This window comes from Capsicum annuum, chromosome 9 (genome assembly GCF_002878395.1).
Source record: "Capsicum annuum cultivar UCD-10X-F1 chromosome 9, UCD10Xv1.1, whole genome shotgun sequence".
NCBI lineage: Eukaryota > Viridiplantae > Streptophyta > Magnoliopsida > Solanales > Solanaceae > Capsicum > Capsicum annuum.
The window spans coordinates 61,441,358-61,463,893 of record NC_061119.1 but is presented as its reverse complement, the minus strand read 5'-3'; positions in this window follow the sequence as shown (position 1 = coordinate 61,463,893).

The window sequence follows — 22,536 nt, the reverse complement described above, 5'->3', positions numbered from 1 at the left end:
GTGAAAAACTCTAAGTCCCCACGAATGATGTAATCTCTATCCCTATGGTACTTCTTAAGCATTGTCACATAAAACATAGGATGAAGTCCAGACAAGTAGGAGGCAAGGCAAGTTTATAATTCACTGACCCTACTATATTCAAAATCTCAAATGGTCTAATATACTTTAAACTCAAGTTTCCCTTCTTACTAAATCGTATCACACCCTTCAGCCGTGACACTTTTAATAAAACCTTCTTACCTTTCTTGAATTTTACATCTCTTACCTTATTGTACGCATATTTATTCTATTGTCTTTGAGATGATATTAATTTCTCCTAGATAAAACTCACTTTATCCTTCGACTCCTTTAATATATCCACACCCTAAGGTCTCACTTTGAAAGCATCAAGCTATCTGATTGGTGACCTACATATTTTTTCATACAAAGCTTCAAACGAAGTCATGTCAGTACTTGAGTGGTAGCTATTATTACAAGAAAATTCACACAAGGGTATATCTTTGTCCCATTAGCCACCAAAGTTCATAACATAAGCCCAAAACATATCTTCAAGCACTTGGATTATCTGCTCTGACTGCCTGTTGGTCTGTGAATGAAAAGTTGTACTTAAGTCCAAACCTAGAACCTAATTCAGACTGAAATATCACCCAAAATTTGAAGATAAATTTAAAACCTCTACCTGACATAATTGAAACATGTACCCTATGAAGCCTTACCATATCCTTCACATATATCTTGGGCAACTTAGCTGCATTATGGTCCACCCTTACTGGAAGAAAGTAGCCCAACTTGGTCAATTGATCTACTGTTACCCATATAGATTCAAACTTCCTCAAATTCTAAGAAAGGCCCACAGTAAAATCCATGGTTATTCATTCCCACTTTCACTCTAGAATGGACATTCTTTGAAAAGTGCCACTCGGTTTTCAATTTTGTTCTTGACCTTTTGATAATTTTGATTTTTGGTTACAAAATCTATAATGTCTCACTTCATTCTTTGGCACCAGTAGTGTTGCCTCAAGTCTCTATACATTTTGGTTGCACCCATATGTATAAAATACTTAGAATTGTAGGCATCTGCAAGAATAATAGGAATTAAGTTGTTCACATAAGGCATATACATGTGCCCTCCTAATTCTCAACACCCCATCTTAATCAAGAATGACCTCCTTGGCCTTAACTTGTAATACTTTCTCCCTAAGGTTGCTCAACTTCTTATCTTCAAACTATCCGCTCTTAATGTTTACAAAGAAGGTAGGCCTAGACTCTACGTGGGCTAATACCCATCCCTTGATAATCACCTACTATCTTATGAAACCACTAGTTAGAGTTTGTTCCTTTCTAGTCAATGGGCATCTCAACACCTCTAACTATGCCAAACCTTCCATACTTACCAGCCTCTGACTCAATGTATCTGCCACTATATTGGCCTTGCTCGAGTGATATAAAATTGAGATGTCAGTCTTTGATAAATTTTATCCACTTTTTCTTTCTTAAATTCAGGCCTTTTTGGGTAAACATATGCTGTAAACTATGATTGTCTATGAACATATCACACTTTACCTTATAAAGGTGATATCTTTGAATTTTCAAAGTAAAGATCATTACTATCAACTCTAAATTATGAGTGGGATAGTGCATCTTATAAGACATCAACTTTCTTAAAACATAAGCAATTATATATTAACCCTGCATAAAAAAAAACCTAAAACAGATTGTAAAGTATCATAATACACAATAAAATCCTTACCTTTAATAGGCAAGGTCAGAGTATGAGCAGAAGTTAATAAGGTTTTGAGCTTTTGAAAAGTTTTTGCATATTTATCATCCTACAAAAAAGGTATATTTTTTGAGTTAGGCGAGTCATATGTAAAGCAATAAAGGCGAATCCTTTGATTAACTGATGATAGCAATAGGACAACCCTATAAACCTACAAATCTTTGTTACATTTATCGATCTAGCCCAATTTTTAATAGCTTCCACCATTTGTAGGTATACCATAACCCTTTTCATAGACACTATATGCCTCAAAAAGAATATCAAAGACAACCAAAATTTATAGTTTGAATACTTATTGTAATATCCTATCCTATTGTACTTAAAGGCACCTCGTCTATGTGTATGGGGTACTAGAATTTTTAAAAATATGGTCTTGAACTAGTACAGATTGGTTTAGTTGAAATAAAATTAGAATTTGAAATTTTGGGTCAGGCTGACATCATCTCGCTACAGTGGTAATTTTTCCACTATAGAAGCACCGTGGTAGTGACCTTCCGACCACTATAGCATGGAGCCAAAGGCAGAAACCTACAACGACCTAAAATTTGTAAAATATGTGAAATTGATGATTTTTTGTGATTTGACTATTTTACCCCTCTCCATAGTTGTATTATGGTATTTCTAGGGTGTGGAGGTGATTGGCGCGGTTCTTGATGCATTTTGGTACCATTTGTACGATATTGTGGTTTTTGGAGGCTTCGAGAGCCTTATTTTGAATTTCTATGTTTATTTTTTTATCTATATGACAGATGGATAATGGACTACGCTAGCAGATTCGGAACGTTGACATTTTATTTTATGGTGGTAACATATTTGGTTGGGTTTTAAGGCTTTTAAATCTCATTTCGATCCTCAATTTGAAAAATTGTGATTTCAAGTTTCAAAGGTCAAATTTGTGATAATGATATTTTTTTGAAAATTTGATACTGCCATTGAGTCCAGAGCATCAAATTTAGTGTGGTTACATAGTTCATTTGCATATGTCAAACTTTGAATAAATTTCGGGCACCCCGTCGAAGTCTGTTTTGAACTTAAAAATCTAATGCACTAGGTTAACTGGTGCACAAAGGGTAAATTGCATACGGGGCATGCGATTTATGCCTTGTGGGCCTGGAAACCTAGTGCAATTAGAAAAAGCCCCTTTTACCCAATTTTTCTCATTCTTTCACCTTGCCTCTTGAGATTTAAAACCCTAAAAATAGTGTGAAAGCTTAAAAGTGAAGCTTGTGGGTGCTTAGAAAGCTAGATTAACATCTATTTCTTGATTTTTTTATGGATTTAAGGTGAGATCTCTTTCTTTTCTTACTTTAATTCTTGATTTAATTGTTTAAAATGCCAAAAACCTTATTATTTGATTATCCTTAGACTTTACTCCTTTTCACTTAAATAGTGTTCCTAATTCCATAATTACTCGTTTTTCCTCGATTTCATCTTCAAAAAAATTTTGTTTCTTGAATTTTTGTGGACTTCAAAGGTTTTACCTAGTAAAGTCTAAAAATAGTTTTTCTTTGAGTTGAACCTCATTTTAAACTAAATTTGACTTGGATTTTCAACTATAGATTCCTAAAAGCATAGGAAATGTGTTTTGCAATAAAGTTCCAATTTTGTTGTTTTTTTTTGGGAACCCATTTTGGGGGTCTGTTTTGACTCCAAACCAAAAGTAGTTAATATAGATATCATTGACATTATTTTGATGCATAGATTCATATTTCTTGGTTTTAGTTGATTTTAGGACTAATCATGAGAAGTAGGGCTTTGTGGTTAAAGTATTGCAGACCGATTTCGACCTTCGAGGTAGGTTATGGATTAACCCTTTTAGACTGGACTGAGTAGTAAATGTTGGTACAAAATGCATGTTAAGGGTAAGAACTAATCATGAAAAATGGCTATATATGTGTTGTGCCCATGTGGGGGCTTATATATGATGTAATTATTGAAATTGAGATATTATGTGATATTTATGACCGTGTAGGGTACTATATCATGTTGATAGCCTTGAATACATATGAATAATTGTATTGTGTTATTGCAAATGCCTATTGTGTTACCTTTGGTGTAGTATGATATATATTCATACTTTTGGCATATGAAACATGTGGAAATTTATAGATGAATGTAAATAATAAGTGGATATTGGCTCACGTGGTTATAGAAATATATCATTATGGACTGGTTGTGGAAATACTCATTGTAAATGGTTGGGAACATTGCATTATCATATCATCATACACATCATTTAACTTGTTTATTTTATTGCTTTATATATATATATATATATGTATACTTGAAGTCATGTATGTGTACTTAGTTTGTGTCTTATGCTATATATGTGCATTAGAAAACATGGGAAATGCTTGAAATATACTGAATATATCTATCAGATATTGGATATTATGAACCTTCTTTGAAGGATTATGCCGAAGAAAATTCAATGACTGTGTGTCAACCTCAACGATTGTGTGACAACTTCGATGATTGTGTGTCAACCTCAAGGCTATGTGCCAACCTCGTGCGTCATTATTAGCATTATCATCTTATACATTGCATTTGATTTATTATGATAGATGTTGTGATTGGATTGCCATATTGACTTGTTATATGTGTACTTGCTCTATATCCTATTATTATACTTGACCATCTTGTATATATATGTTCTTATCTGTTTCTACTTGCATGTGATATAATGTATACTTGTGTTCTACATACTGCGTTGTTGTTATAATTGTGATATATTAAAACTATTAGTACAAGCGGTGTAGGCTACCATTGTGGGATGTTTTCTGATTGCAGGTGACGTGCCCTTAGTGTGTATTTTGTATGCTTTATTTTCTATTTTGCTCGATTGATCTATGACACATACTGAGTACAAGTGGCCCGTACTCACTCCTACTGTATCCTTCTGGTGCAGATTTAAGTTTTAGTGCTGTAATGACCCTTCAGGTCATCTTCTATAATTATACTTATCTTTACTTTTTGAGCTTCTCCATAGCTGGCCCAAGTGATTTATGACTTTCTGGGACTAACGATTTGGTTATCGGATAGTTCGTTTGGTTTTAGAACTAATTCCTTAATTAGAAGTCTTCATTGGTTCCAAATGGCCACCAAGTGAAAAGTTTAGTGAAACAATCTCAGATCCAAAATTCGAATACGCCAGCAGATTCAAAATATCAATTTTAGGCTAGGTATATCTTTGTTTTGGGTTCCAATGCACCCGAGCTCATTTTGACCTATCGATCAAAAAGTTAAAAATTTGAAAGTTTAGGTGTGGGACCCACATTTGGGTGAAACGACCTCGAATTGAAAATTAAACTTTGCCAATGCATCAAAAATGTCAAACTTAGTGTGGTTACATATTTCAATTGCAAAAATGGGATTTTGGATGAATCCTGAGATTCAGCTGTCATTTAGTGCAGAGAATTACCGTAATAGCAGTGGCTTTATAGAGATCATGATGGACATAATTATAGCTATCATGGGTGTATGATCGCCCCATCGAAGCCCTGGGAAGGGTCTATAAAAGGCCAACTTTGGATGAGAATTGGTTATTTCCCCATTGTGTTGAGTCCCATAAACCCTAGTATGGTGTGCTAATCCTGAATTGAGTCTTGGGTGTTGATTGGGTGATTGAATAACTTGCATAATCATGGTTAACATCGAATCTAAGGTATGAATCCTTCAATTTTAGTTTTGAATTCTTGATTATTTAACCCAAAATCTCTAATGGTTTTGAATTCTTGATTATTTAACCCAAAACCCCTAATGGATTAAGGCTTGATTTTAGCCCAAATTTGGCTTTGTATGCACCCATTTCTGGAGGTTTATAACTCCCTTATAGTATTTGAATAATGGGTTGGTCTCGAAAACTCATTTTCCATGTGTGGGACCCACTTGGGGGGTTTTCGTGTCATTTTTGGACTGAAGTACAATAGTGAAATATGGGTATAGTTAGACTAGTATTGATGAGTAGATTATGATTTTGTTAGTGTGATGGTATTTTGGGGATTTTGAAGTAAAAACGAGCATGTGGTGTATGTAGTAAGGTTTTGTGGTTCGTCTTCGACATAGGCTTCTATCTACTTATCTTTATAGATGATGTGTGATATATATTGCGTGTGAATTTGGATGTTAGGCTTAATTATAAGTCTTATAACTTAACCTGGATAGTTGATATTTGGGGATTATGTGAGAGTTTTGAACCTGTAATATGGTATTCTTATAACCCTTTAGAATCCTATAGCCTTTTCCCTAGTTTAGGTTAGCTTGTATTGTGGATGCTATGTAATGCTAGTCTTGGGATGTGGTTTTAACATTAGAAGCATGATTAGTATATTTTAATCTTATTGGGTTAGCATGGTGGCATTCAAATCGTGGTTTGGGTAGAGTTGACTTAAATGTCCTTATTTATAGATGAAGTTTCTATCTTAGGATTGGTTATGGCTTGCTTGACATCTAGAAGTTAAATTATATACCTTAGCCTTGTTAGGACATAGTTTGCCTAAATATGAGAATTGATGTTTTAGAAGTGGGATTGACTGACTTACTTAGGCCAAGACTTGTGTTAACCTTTGGAATTAGTTGCAAATGTTATGCATGGTTGTGACTAGTAAACCTTAGTATAAGGTTACTTCACATCTTATTGAGTTGATGTGTAATACCTCGTATTTTTCCTAAATTAAATTCATTCTTAGAATGTTAAGGGATAGCTTTCAAAGTGAATAATATTTATTCCATTTGAAATTTTCTAGATTTAGACCTTTCTTTGTGTGGGAAATTGAATAAGCTTTTCATCGATACCAAATTCGCCTAATTCTGATACTCGGTTGAGAAGTTAGAGCATTTTTAAGTTGACAGTGTGCCACCTAGGCGCCCACCGCGTTGCGAAGAAGGGTAAAATGACAATCGTCACATTCCAGTGGACCTCTGCGATGTTGTCACATCACGGAGATATCCCATTTCTCATTTTTCAAAATCCAGTAGCCCAACGCGATAGTGGCACATCGCGCCAATGTCCAAAATGGCATTCCAAAGGGCCACCGCGATGGTGGCACATTGCAAAGTCTGCCCAGTTTCCAATTGTCCTATTTCCAGTGAGCCACCATGATAGTGGCAGTCGCAGTGGCCTACCAGTTTGGAAAAATGCTGCATTTTTCAGTTTTGACTTAGACTTTAGTAGGGTATTTTGGTCAATTCCCAAGGCCCTAATTCGTCCAAAACAAGAAATTAATCATATTCAAGGCACTTTATGCCCAATTTCATCCATTCTCTCTCAAAGAAAAACCCTAGAGATCCAAATCTTCTTCTCCAAGAAATCAAAATCTTCCATAGTTTCTAGAAGAAAGCTTAAGATTGAGGATTTCCAAGTCAAGATGATCAATAACTCATCTTCAAGAACTCAAATAGGAATCAATAATTCAAGTTTCTCCATCTAATCATCTACCAAGGTATGTGGGGTTTATGAACAAGGATCCTCTTCCATCCTTGTACCCAAAACCAAGATTTTATTTAAAATTCATATGATTTTGAATGATTATACATGATATTTGAATTAGAGTTCACACCCTTTATTGCTATTTGCAAGATTATGAGTTTCCGAGAGAATTTGAAGATAAATAACATGTTTATTTTCATGTTTTCATGCTTATGGCAGAAATTTCTAAATTTTGATTTTAATTATCATTGATTTCACTATCAAACATGATTATTATGATGTTTTGACATGAGTTTGATGCATGGGTTATTAATCCCCAAGTTTATATGTTAATATTTAAAGAAAGATGATGCTTTAAGCATCCTATGAGCTGATTATTTTAGATTTACAATAAAGTTTTGTTCTTTTGATCCTCAGATAAGTTTTGGAATCCACTTTACAGGTTTATTACAGAAAGTAAAATAGCTTCATTTACAGATTGATTCAGATAAGTGCATAATTGGTTTGATAATAAACCCTTATGCTAGTTCTAAAGTTGATCCAACAAAATGAACGTAGATTAAAGGGAGTAGTATTTAACACCGAGAGAGAAGTGTGGTATTAGCATGCCCTATCTTCCACAGAACTACGTAGCTGATGTAGGTACATATTATCAGATTATTCCCACTTCTATATGGATGACAGTTACAGATGTGATCACTTAGCTCAGGTTATACTCCCTAGTAAGAGTATGACACCTCTCCCCAATGTGAGGTTTCTTCCTTAGGAGGATGAGATATTGGACTCCATGTAGCTCGCATGGTTTATGTCAGATAAAAGAACCTCCCTTGTAGAATATTTTCCCCTAAAGCTTTAAGATAAAGTGTTTTCCTTACAACTTAATGGTAAAGATTTTTTGAATAGTTTCATCAGAAAAGAATAACAAAAAGATTTTAGGAAACTAAGTGTAAAGGCTTTCAACGTTATTCAAATTATGCTTTACAAAAAGATATTAGCTACAGATTTCAGCTTTCAGATTTCAGATTTAAGAGTGAGTCCTTTCTACACGTAAACAGTATGATTTAAAGAGAGAATACAAGTACAACTTTTAGAACTAAATGTTATGACTCATTAGATTTATAAAGTATGATTTGTTTCTTATTATTTCAGTATTTTAGATATTCTAGCTTATGTGAGTCATTTACATTTAGCATGCATTGTTTTTAAAAGTATAATGATGAGGTAATGTTTTACTTATGCATTTACTCCCATATACTCAGTACATCCTCAAAGTACTGATCCACATATACGTCTATGTGCTACATTGTCTCATAATGTAGGTAAAGGTGCTCAGCATCAGCAACATGAGTAGTTCAAGCATCTTCACCTACATCCAACAGTTGGTGAGTCCTCTAGTTCATGGACTTATTCATTCAGATTCTGCAGCTTAGTAGTTTTATATGATTCAGTATTCTTTTCAGACAGTTTGAGTTAGTTGGGGGTCTGTCCCAGTGACTCTCTAGTATTTATAGTAGAGGCTTGTCAGGCTGCTAGATTGATTCAGACTTACAATATTTGATTTTCAGATATTTCTTTCAGATTATTCTCAATTATTTCAGATAGTTTTTACATTCGGTATGAATTTTAGGTCTATATTACTTTGATTATGAGATTTATACCTAGTAGAAGAAAGACAGGGTTAGCTTAAGGCTACTCATTGTCTTGAGCATTGTGTGATGCCTCGGGACCAGGTTTCGGGGCGTTACAAGCTCTGTATCAGAGCCTATGGTTTTAAGAGTCCTAGGGAGTCAGATAAGCCGTGTTACGTAGAGTCTTGATCATGGGTGTGAAGCACGCTACATTTATGAGTAAGAGACTATAGAACATTCTTAGTAAATCAAATCATCTATTTCTTTCATAATCTATCGTGCTTATAGTATCTCTATTTGTTATTAACTCATGCTCTTACATGACAGTTGAAAATGCCTCCTCATTGAGCTAATGCCCACAAAAATAATAACTATCCACCACAGCCCCCTGATCCTCTGATTGAGAACGTATCCCATGTTGAGTTTAGGGCTGCTTTTCAGGCATTAGCCTAAGCTGTGACTGCCAATGTTTAGGGAAATCATTAGAATCAGGCTGCAATCCCACTATATCAGGATGGGGATTTTGCAGCAGCTAGAATTAAAGACTTCATAAGAATGAATCTGCCAGAGTTCTTTGGGTCAAAGGCAGTTGAGGACCCACAACTTCATCTAGATGAGGTAAAGAAGATCACCCAGATTATGCATATTTCTGAGGAGGAGAGTGTGGAGTTAGCATCCTAGATATTGAAAGATGTAATATATGATTGGGTAGTGATATGGAGGAATGGTAGAGGTAAGAATGTTGTTCCTATGAGTTGGTAGGTATTTTAGGATGCTTTTCTAGTCAGGTTCTTCCCACGTGAGATGAGGAAAGCTAAGATAGAAGAGTTTTTGAATTAAGGTAGGGCTCGATGATAGTGAAGGACTACTACCTTAAGTTTAATTAGTTGTCTAAGTATGCCCCTGATATGATGGTTGATCTTAGGGATAGTATGAGTAGGTTTGTTACTGGAGTATCTAGCTTGGTAGTCAAGGAGTGTAGGACTTCCATGCTCATTAGAGACATGGATCTTGTGAGATTGATGATGAATGCTCAGCAAATTAAGGCAGAGAAGTTGAAGGGGAGAGATAGAAATAATAAGAGGGGTAAAACAGGACAGTTTGAGTATGGTCAGAATAGGTCTCAAAGAGGAAATTAGTCACAGTTTTGAAATCATTAATCTATTTCGACACCATCTTTAGGTAATGCTCTTGCTCCTAAAGCTAGGCAGGAGCAGTGGGGTAAGTCTTCTGTGTCCATATCTTAGAATAGTGTAAGTGGAAGACCTCGCTATCCTCCTTGTGTTAAGTATGGTAGAAATCATCCCGGTGAGTGCCTGGCTAGATAGAAGGGTTATTTTGGTTGTGGTAAGTTGGGTCATAGAATTAAAGAGTGCTCGTATACTAAGTAGAAAAATAGAGGTGATCGTCCCCAGGCTCAAACTACTAGTGCACCAGCTCCTTTAGGTCACCCAACCCCTTCTTAGGGTACATTATCCAGTACCAATAGCGGTCAACGCCAGAATTGGTTTTATGCTTTATCATTTCATCAGCAGCAGAAGGATTAACCAAATGTTGTTACTGGTATATTTCTTGTCATTCACCTTGATGTTTATGTATTGTTAGACTCTGGGTCGAGTTTCTCTTATGTGACCCCTTTAATTGTATTAAATTTTTAGATAAGTTCTGAAAAGATCCCTGAGCCTTTCTTGGTTTCTACCCTAGTAGGTGAGTCAGTTGTTGCTAAATAGATCTATAGAAAATGTCCTTTCACTGTCCTTCATAAATTTATGTTTGCAGACCTAATAAAGTTAGATATGATTAACTTTGATTTATTCTTGGTATGGATTGGCTTCATTCCTGTTATACCTGTATAGATTGTTGCACCCGAGTGGTGAAGTTTTATTTTCTAGATAAGCTAGTCTTTGAGTGGAAAAGTAATTCAGTGTCTCCCAAAAGCCATTTCATATTTTATCTTAAAACTCGGAAGTTGATCTTCAAAGAGTCTATCATTATCTAGTTTGAGTCAAAGATACTAAGTCTGAGACTCCAACAATTCAGTCAGTTAGTGTAGTCAATGAGTTTCCTGATTTTTTCCCAAAAGATTTTCCAGGGGTACCTCCTGATAGGGAAATAGAATTTGGTATTGACCTTTTTACAGATACTCAACCTATCTCAATACTTCCATATCATATGGCTCCAACTGAGCTCAAAGAGTTGAAAGAGCGACTTAAAGATCTTTTAGATAAAGGTTTCATACGGCCTAGTATTTCTCCATGTGGTGCTTCCATCCTATTTGTGCGAAAAAAAGATGGTTCTTTGTGTATGTACATTGACTATCATCAGTTGAATAAAGTTATGATAAAAAGCAAATATCCTCTTCCTAGAATTAATGACTTATTTGATCAAATTGAAGGTGCCAGTTATTTCTCAAAGATAGACCTTAGATTCGGTTATCATCAGCTTAAAAGTAAGGGAATGTGATATTCCAAAGACAACTTTCAAAGTCCGTTATGGTCATGTTAAGTTTCTAGTCATGTCCTTTAGACTAACAAATGCCTCAGCAACCTTCATGGACTTGATGAATAGAGTATTCAAATAATATCTAGATATGTTCATCATAGTCTTTATCGATGATATTCTCGTCTACTCTTGTAGTGAGGATGATCATGCAGACCATCTTAGAATTGTGTTGGAAACTCTTAGAGATCACCAGTTGATCGCCAAATTTAGCAAGTGCAAATTTTGGCTAAGTTTAGTAGCTTTCCTTGGTCATATTATTTCTAGTGAGGATATTAGAGTTGATCCCCAAAGGACAGAAGTAGTAAGGAATTGGCCTAGACCTATCTCTCCATCAGACATTAGGAGTTTCTTAGGTTTATCTGGCTACTACAGATGATTTGTTAAGAGTTTCTCATCTATTGCGTCTCCTATGTCTATATTGACCTAAAATAAAGTTAAGTTTCAGTGGTCAGATTCTTGCGAGAAGAGTTTTCAGAAGTTGAAGACTCGACTTACTTCAGCCCTAGTTTTAGCGTTACTTGATGATATAGATGGTTTTGTGGTTTATTCTAATGCCTCCAGAGTTGGTTTGGGTTGTATTTTGATAGAAAGAGGTAAGGTCATAGCCTATGCCTCTAGACAACTTAAGCCTCATGAAAAGAACTACCCAACCCATGATCTTGAGTTAGATGCTGTTGTGTTTGCTTTGAAAATCCACAGATATTATTTATATGGGGTGCATGTTGATGTGTTCACGGATCACAAAAGCCTAAAGTATGTGTTTACTCAGAGGGAGTTGAATCTCTATCCGAGAAGGTGGTTGGAGTTGTTGAAAGATTATGATATGAGTGTGTTGTATCATCCGGGCAAGGGTAATGTAGTGGAGACGCCCTTAGTAGATTGTCTATAGGCAATGTTGCTCATGTGGAGGATGATAAGAAAGAGTTAGTTCGGGAAGTGCATCGATTAGCTAGATTACGTGTTAGGTTGGTTGATTTAGCTAAAGGGAATATTTGGGTTCACATTATTTTCGTATCTTCCCTAGTTTTAGAGGTGAAAGAGAAGTAAGATAAGTATTCTAGTTTGGTCAAATTAAAGGAGTCCGTCAAAGACCAAAAAGTAGAGGTTTTCTCCCAAGGGGGAGTTGGTTTGTTGAGGTACCAAAGTAGATTGTATGTGCCATGTGCTGATGATTTGAGGTAATAGATTATGTCAGAAACACATGGTGCTCGTTATTCCATTCATCCAGGTGCTACCAAGATGTACCATAACTTATGGGAAATATATTAGTGGAATGGTATGAAGAGAGATATAGCAGAGTTTGTAGCTAAGTGTGCAACTTTTCAAAAGGTTAGGTAGAGAACCAAAGACCTGGTGGTGCATTGTAAGAGTTTGGTATCCCCACTTGGAAGTGGGAAGAGGTGAATATAGATTTTGTGACTGGTTTACCCCATTTGCATCGTCAGTATGATTCAATTTGGGTTATTGTAGACAGATTGACTAAGCGCATATTTTGGCAGGTCACATGTCTTACATAGCTGAAGATTATGCTAAGATGTACATCAGAGAGTTGGTCAGATTGTATGGAGTTCCTTTGTCCATCATCTCAGATAGGGGTACTAAGTTTACCTTTCAGTTTTGGAGAGCTTTTCAGAAAGGTCTTGGTACCCAAGTTTATCTTAGTTCAGCTTTTTATCTGTAGACAGATGGTCAGGCAGAAAGGACTATTCAGACACTAGAGGATATGTTGAGGGCATGTGTTCTTGATTTCAAAGGTAGTTGGGATGAGCATTTGCCATTGATTGAGTTCTCTATAATAACAGTTATGATGTTAGTATTCAGATGGCTCCGTTTGAGGCTCTTTATGGGCGAAGATGCAGATCGCCAGTTGGTTGGTTCTAAGTGGGTGAGGCTGCTTTGATTGGGTCGGACATGGTGTTTGAGGCCATGGAGAAAATTCAGTTGATTTGAGAGAGATTGAAAGCAGCCCAAAGTTATCAAAAATCTTATGCAAATGTAAGAAAAGGAGACCTTGAGTTTGAGGTTGATGATCTTGTGTACTTGAAAGTTTCACCCATGAAAGGGGTGAAGAGATTTGGCAAGAAAGGGAAGCTTAGTCCCTGTTATGTTGGTCCCTTTCATATTATGAGTTGTGTTGGGAGGGTAGTGTATGATCTTAAGTTACCCGCAGATTTTTTCTCAGTTCATCCAGTATTCCATATCTCCTTGTTAGAGAAATGCATGGATGATTCAGCTGTTATAGTTTCTCTAGAAAGCACAGATATTCAGAATATCCTCTCTTATGAAGAAGTCCCAGTAAAGATTCTTGATCATCAGATTCCTAGACTAAGGAACAAATAAGTTTCCTTAGTCAAAGTTCTATGGAGAAATTAGTCTGTTGAGGGCCCTACTAGGGAAACTGAAGCAGACATGCATACCAAGTATCCACATCTCTTCCCTATGAACTATGATTCAGCTGAAGGTAATAGTTTTCCTTCATTCAGTTCTTTTCCAGTTTCAGATTCATCTATATAGTTATCTTTATGAGAATTTATACACTCTCAGATCAGTTTAGTAGCTTATTTTAATTGAGATTCAGTCATTCAGTTTATTTCAGTTGTGCATGATGGCTTATAGCCTTAGATTCCTCAGTATTTTCAACTTAAGTAGCCAAATTCGAGGACGAATATTCCTAACGGGGAGATATTGTAATACCCCGTATTTTTCCTAGCTTAAATTTGTTTTTAGAATGTTAAAGGATAAATTCCAAAGTGAATAATATTTATTCTATGTGAAATTTTCCAGATTTAGACCTTCCTTTCTGTGGGAAATTGAATAAGCTTTTCATCGATACCAAATTCGCCTAATTTCGATACTCAATTGAGAAACTAGAGAATTTTTAAGTTGACAGTGTGCCACCTGGGCACCCACCACGCTGCGGAGGAGGGTAAAATGATAATCTTCATACTCCAGTGGACCTCTATGATGTTGGTGCATCATGGAGATGTCTAATTTCCCATTTGTCAAAATCCAATAGCCCAACGCGATAGCGGCGTATCGCGCCAATGGCCACAATGGCATTCCAAAGGGGCACCGTGATGGTGGCGCATCACAGAGTCTACCCAGTTCCTAATTTTCCTATTTCCAGTGAGCCACCGCAATAGTGGTACATCGCGGTGGCCTTCCAGTTTGAAAAAATGTTGCATTTTTCAATTCTGACTTAGAGTTTAATAGGGGTAGTTTGGTGAATATCCAAGGCCCTAATTCATCCTAAACAAGGAATTAATCATATTCAAGGCACTTTATGCCCAGTTTCATCCATTCTATCTCAAAGAAAAACCCTAGAGCTCCAAAACTTCTTCTCCAAGAAATCAAAATCCTCCATAGTTTCTCCAAGAAAGCTTAAGATTAAGGATTTCCAAGACAAGATAATCAAGAACTCATCTTCAAGAACTCAAATAGGAATCAATAATTCAAGTTTCTCCATCTAATCATCCACCAAGGTTTGTGGGGTTTATGAACAAGGATTCTCTTCCATCCTTGTGCCCAAAACCAAGCTTTTATTTAGAATTCATATGATTTTGAATGATTATACATGAGATTTGAATTAGGGTTCATACCCTTTATTGTTATTTGTAAGATTATGAGTTTCCAAGAGAATTTGAAGATAAATAACATGTCTATTTTCATATTTTCATGCCTATGATAGAAATTTCCAGATTTTGAGTTTAATTATCATTGATTTCACTATCAAGCATGATTATTATGATGTTTTGACATGAGTTTGCTGCATGGGTTATTAAGCCCCAAGTTTATGTGTTGATATTTCAAGAAAGATGATGCTTTAAGAATCCTATGAGTTGATTATTTTAGATTTACAATAAAGTTATGATCTTTTATCCTCATAAAAGTTTTGGAATCAATTTTACAGATTCATTACAGATTATAGAAAGCAAAATAGCTTTATTTACATATTGATTCAGATAAATGCATAATTGGTTACATAATAAACCCTTCTGTTAGTTCTAAAGTAGATTTCCAACAAGATGAGCACAGATTAAAGGAAGTAGTATTTAACACTGAGCGGGAAGTGTGGGATTAGCGTACCCTATCTTCCACAGAACTACGTAGCCAACATAGGTAAGATTATCAGATTATTCCCACTTCTATATGGATGACAATTACAAATGTGATCACTTAGCTCAGGTTATACTCCCTGGCAAGAGTATGACACCTCTCCTCAATGTGAGTTTTCTTCCTTAGGAGGACGAGATATTGGACTCCATGTAGCTCGCAGATTTTATGTCTGTTAGAAGAACCTCCCTTGCAGAACAGTTTTCCCTAAAGCCTTAAGATAAAGTGTTTTCCTTACAACTTAATGGTAAATGTTTTCAGAATAGTTCATCAGAAAAGAATAACAAAAAGCTTTTAGAAAACTAAGTGTAAAGGCTCATAACTTTATTCAGATTATGCTTTACAGAAAGATATTAGCTATAAATTTCATCTTTCAAATTTCAGATTTAAGAGTGAGTCCTTTCTACACTCAAACAATATGATTTAAAGAGAGAATACAAGTACAACTTTTAGAACTAAATATTATGACTCATTAGATTTATAAAGTATGATTTGTTTCTTATTATTTTAGTTTTCAGATATTCCAGCTTATATGAGTCATTTATATTTAGCATGCATTATTTTATAATTTATGATGATGAGATAATATTTTACTTATGAATTTGACCCCCATATACTCAGTACATTCTCAAAGTACTGATCCACATATACGTCTATGTGCTGTATTGTCTCATAATGTAGGTTCAGGTGCTCAGCATCAGCAGCGTGAGTAGTTCGACCATCTTCATCTACATTCGACAATTAGTGAGTCCTCATAGTCCGGAGACTTATTCATTCAAATTTTATAGCTTAGTAGTTTTAGGTAATTTAGTATTCTTTTCAACAATTTGAGTTAGTTGAGGGTCTGTCCCAGTGACTCTCTAGTATTAGTAGTAGAGGCTTGTCAGACTACTAGATTTGATTTAGACTTATAGTATTTGATTTTCAGATATTTCATTCAGATTATTCTTAGTTATTTTAGATAGTTTCCACATTCAGTATGACTTTTATGTCTATATTACCTTGATTATGAGATTTATACCTATTAGAAGGCAGACAGGGTTAGCTTAAGGCTACTTGTAGTCTTGAGTAGCATGTGACATCTCGATACCATGCTTTGGGGCGTTATATAATGTTTCCCAAATTATGACTTATGAGTTATGGCTATGTTATTCCTTATAAAAGTTATATTTAGGACTATAGAGATGCTACTCCCTTTTGATATGATGTTTGGTCTATAGAGATGCTATTTCTTGTTAGATTGACATTTGGCCCATAGAGATGCTATTTCCTCCTAGACTTGATACTCGACCTATAGAGATGACTTTACTCTTAGTTATGATTGTTGGGCCTATAGAGATGATATTCCTCTTAGTTATGATTATCGACCTATAGAAATGATATTCCTCTTATATATGATAATTAGCCTAGAGAGGTGACATTCCTCATAGTCATGATGTATGATCAATATTTATGAGATATCTTATTCATATTATAAATATGATTATTGATATGAGATATCTTATAGATGAATACATGCCTATTGATATTATGCCTCCTAAATGCAGTATGCCTCCTAGATAAGAGATGATTATGTATTTATTGTTATTATGCCTCCTAGATATGAGATGCCTCCTAGATGACAAATGATTATTTATTTATTGATATTTTTCCTCTTATATGTGAGATGATATTAGACATTCTATGTCTTATAAACTTGATATAGTTTATATACATGGTTATTGATACGAGTTCTGGATAAGTATATGGGTAGAAGGCCATGTTATGTTATCAAATGTACTTTCGAAAAGTCATTATCCTTGTAAAGAATACAGTTGTAGTTCATGAATATACATATACATGTTGATATACATATCTCTCCAATATAGGATTGAGGAAGATATTGTATGATGCTTATTATTTCACTGAGCATGCATATTTGGTACATTCATGATTATTGTATTGGTAATTGATGTGATTACAAAATAAATATGATCTTATGAATGTTCTTCATAATTAAGGGTTAAGCTATGTGGTATATAGTTGTCTATTAGATGACTATAGTACTTGATGCCTAGGAATCTAATGATGAGTTAATGAATCTTGCTTAGTTAAAATATAGTAGCTAGTGATGGTTGATTTATGGCTAATGATAATGGATTTAGCATAGCTGAAGATTAGTGATATTGAAGACTAAGTCTATGATGTCAATTCGTTATTAAACTAGGAGTTGTGTATTAATGAGGCTAGATAATAAAAAAAGTTAGTGATAAGAGATGGATAGTTAATAATGATAGATAGTTGATAATCGATGATTTGTTGGTAAATGATGGTTAGTTAATGAATGGTGTTAGTTAATAAAAGATGGTTAGATGGTATATGTTGAATAATAATGATTACAGATATAGGACGATTGGTGGATAATGATGAATAATGGATAGATGGCGATTATGGTCTAGTGATGAATCTTGACTAGATGTTAGGTTTGGCTATTTAATAAATGGTAATTAGTTGCTATCCCATGATTAAGGATTATGTAAAGGATAATGTTTAGACTAATAGTTAAAGGTCACATGAAGACTCGTGAATTAGTAGTTTAATGATCATAAGTATTGGTTAGCTAATGATGAGTAGTTGGGAAGTATTGGTGAGTTAGATATTCTATGATCATATGGTTATGTTTATAAATATACTAACAAGCTTGTAGATTTGTCCTCTTTGTTGCCACGTCTTGAGCCTGTGCACCTATTATATGTCTATAAATATATTTGTATTGATATTTATGATATTGATACCCAACAAGGACGAAGGATATTGTGATGATGATATTGATATTCGACCAGTCCAGAGTATATTATGGTGATGATACTGATACCCTATAAGGTCGAAGGATACTATAATAATGTATTGATACTCGGTAAGGCCGGAGGTTAATTATGCTGATGATGGTCATAATGATAACACTTATAATAGAGATGGTTATGATGATAAGACTGTGATATTGATTGTGTACCTTACATTCATTCCAGAATGTGCATCGACTATCACTAGTATGCACCTATGTCTATCGGCTGGTATGGGACAGTTACATAGATATGGTGATGAGTATGTATTTTATTAGTGTATATTGATTGAACCTTTGAGCCTAGGGCAGTGGGGTTACACATAGACTCGTCTAGGTATATGGTTGTCCTAAGTGGCTAGTTATTCACGCTGTTATTAATGTTGTTGTTATCATTGTTATAATCATTATTATGGCTAGATTATAACAGATTGGTCATTGATTGTGAGTACAAGATTTGAGGTATGTTTTTCACTCTTCTATTTTATGATTACACTATTATGCATGATTATTCCATGTCTAGCCATGTGGATTAGAAACCCTGAGTATGATAGTATTAAATCCTAGTATTATTATAAGGAGGTCTTAAAATGAGAACATGATGATTTAGGTTATGCTTTGAGATGGCCTCATCCTTATATATATATATATGAAGTTATAGTACTACTAAAGATCACTTCATTCATTTGTTCAGATTGTATAGTATTTCTTATCCATGTATATTTCTATATATATCCTTCTTCACTCTTTATTCGTATATTGACCTAGGATATATGGTATAGTATTGACGTCTATAGAATGTAGCTTGAATATGATAGTTAACCCTGACACTTCCTTAGTCGTATTATGTTAGACACTTGAACATGAATAGGATAGTTGTCCCTTATTATTTTCATTGACTTGTTATATGATTTCTGGACTCTTGGGTGTAGTTTCCATTCTATTTATGTGTTGTATATATTATCTGTATATTTGGAGCTCAATTAGTTGTTACCTACTGAGTACCATTCATTTGGTGCTCATAATAAACTTCTACAGCCTGCAGATCATAGTACGAGTTATTGCCATTGATGTGTACATCATGCAGAGAAGCCATGATTCAGAGACTTAGAGTAAGCTCCTGACGTTCGAAGAATTACCCATCTCTCTCTTATGTATTAGACTAGTCTTTATATTATATTAGAGATAAGTTGTATCAGTGTAATTCTCTTGATATTTCACTTTTGTACTCTTATTATATTAGGAGCTCTTGTACTGATACCACCAGGTTTTGGGATTCTATTATGTATTGATCTTTAATTATTATATTCCACATTCTTTTTCTTATATTTTTGAGTAGTCCGTTACCAACCATTTTGGACTACGGATTGGCTTGCTTACTGGTGGGTTATGGTAGGCATCATCATGACCTAAGAAATTAGGTCATGAAAAGTGCACCCCACATTACTTGACTCAAGTGATTGTTGGCGATTTCAAGGTATTTGATGATTTTCAGGCGTCCGGATGTCATCTGCTACCTTGATTTATAGACTATGTCTATACTTTCATTTTAGAGACAGAGTTTCTTTTGTATTTGTCTATCTTATGTATTTCCTTGGATTTGAGTTGTACTAGATACATTCTTATACTATTGACACCTGGTTTTTGTAGTTATGGATTCATTGTTATGCTTTTTTTGCATTAATTATACTTATATATTTTGTCTTCATTCTAAAATCCTTACCTTGGGGTTATTTCTATCCTTTTACACTTCATGTATCGATTTGTGTGATAGGATTAATTGTCAAGGTTCACCACGATAAGTGCCATCATGAACTATTGATCTTGGGTCATGACAAATTAGTATCAGAGCAGCTAGGTTTCATTAGTCTCAATGGTGTAAGAATTGGGATGTTTAATAGAGTCTCACAGATCAGTACATAGATGTCTATATCTATCTTTGAGAGGCTATAATATGTCTTTAGGAAGCTTTCCTTATTTTATTTCTTACCGTGCAAAGTTCTTTCATATCTTGTGTTCTAAGTTATATTTCACTCTTTCTATGTGATGGTGTTGACTAGGTCCAACAAGGTTAGAGATACGGTGCCTGCTTTTGGAGAGAGATTTTAGTCAAAAGAGTGAGCCTTGAGTTGTAGATAGACTCAAGGGAGGGGACGGAGCCATACTTTAACCCCGTCTAGGAGGAGTGCTAGGGGACTCTCCCCTGAGCTTTATTTTGAGCAGGTTGGATGTGTAGTATCTACTCCAGTTCTTTAGATTTTGTCTGCCCCGATATTAGAGGGATCATTAGTGCATTTGCTGACCCATTTAGAGGGTTATCCTTTGGTTATACTGGGTGTTCCTCTAGTTTAGAGTGTGGATTCTCCTATTGCACTTGCTTTTGTTTTGGGGTACTCCTCAGACCTCGAGTCCTATTCCTATTTTAGCACCAAAATCTGAGCATGGTGTTTTGAGATTGGGAGTTCAACATTCATCTATGTTACCTTCTCAGATGGGATCTCAGCCTGCTAGATTTACTATGCCTCATTTTACTACGATTACTGCGATGTCTTCTAATGATCAAAAGAGGTTTAAGAGATTTACTCAGTTGGGTCCTTCTAGATTTAGTGGTGTTGTGGGCAAGGGTGCCTATGAGTTCTTGATTGATTGTTGGGAGAATCTGTATAACTTGAGTTCTCGTGAGTCTCATGGAGTGGCTTATAATACATATCAATTAAGGGATACTATGAGAGATTGGTGGATTTCATTTGTTGGTAGTAGACCTCTTGATGTTCTCGATTGACTTGGGATCATTTTACTGATGCCTTTCTAGAGAGATTTATACCTTATAGTTTGAAAAATCGGATGCATGATGAGTTTGAATGACTGGAGCAGGGCTTTATGACTATAGTAGAGTATGAGACACACTTCTATGCCTTGTCCAGATATTCTTATGCTAGTATTTCCACTGAGTCTGAGAATATTTAGAAGTTTATGAAGGGTTTAGATGTTTTTCTTCAGTTGGCTACTTCTCAAATGGTTATATTTGGAGCATATTTTCAAAGCATCATGGATCACGCCAAGATGATAGAGGGTATTCATAGAGTATCTTAGGGAGACTCCAAGAAGGTGTGCAATTTTGGTGAGTTCAGAGGTCAACCTTCTCATGGTAGAGATTTTAGAGGTTTTCGTGGTTATCAGGGTAGGACAGTGTAGGCGGCCTTATAGATTTTAAGCGGTAGATCTTTAGGTTTAGTAGTGTAGGGTGGCCATTCGGTCCTAGTGGTTCCTTCTTCTCTTGAGGTAGGCCATAGGACTTTTTATGTGTGTTTTGAGGTTGGCCATTTGGCGAAGGACTTCCCCCACCATATAATTAGGAATACTCCTATTTTAGTAGTGAGAGATAGGGTGCTACCAGAGGTGCAAGGGACAAAGGTAGTGGAGCTCATAAGGGTGGTCGTGAGGCTACTTAGGCAGTTGATGGTCGTAGGTAGTGCTATGCTATACCAGCTAGACCTGAGGTAGAGGCTTCAGATACTATGATTATAAGTATCATCCTCATTTGTTTTAGATCTGCATCTGTGTTGTTTTATCTCGAATCAACTTTCTCCTATTTGTTTACATATTTTGCTTTGGATTTTGATTCTGTTAGTGAGCCTCTTTCCATGCCTATTCATGTATCTACCCCTGTAGAAGATTCTTTAGTGGTGAATCAGATGTACCAATCTTGTATTGTGACTTTTTGTGGCCGTGAGACTTAGGTAGATTTTCTTATGGTAGATATAGTTGATTTAGATATTATTTTGGGTATGGATTGGTTGGATCTTTATCATGTTAGATTATTTTTCCAAGACTCTAACTTTAGCTTCGCAGGGTATGCCAAGGAATCTTGAAAGGGTGCACTTCATTTGTGACCCAAGAGGGTCATACCTTATGTTCAGGCTCTTTGACTGGTTGAGAGAGAATGTATAGATTAGTTGGCTCATATTCATGATACTAGTGTTGTTTTACCTCTTTTCTTGGATTCTATCCATATTGTTCGTGTGTTTATGGATGTATTTCCTATGAATTTGCATAGTATGCCTCCAGATCAGTATATTGATTTTGCTATTAATGTTGAACCGGGCACCAATCCCATTTCCGTTTCTCCTTATAGGATAGACCCAATTGAGTTGAATAAATTTAAAGATCAGTTGCTAAAATTATTGGATAAAGGATTTATCCGACCTAATGTATTGCCTTGGGGTGCACTTGTCTTATTTGTGAAAAACAAGGATGGGTCTAT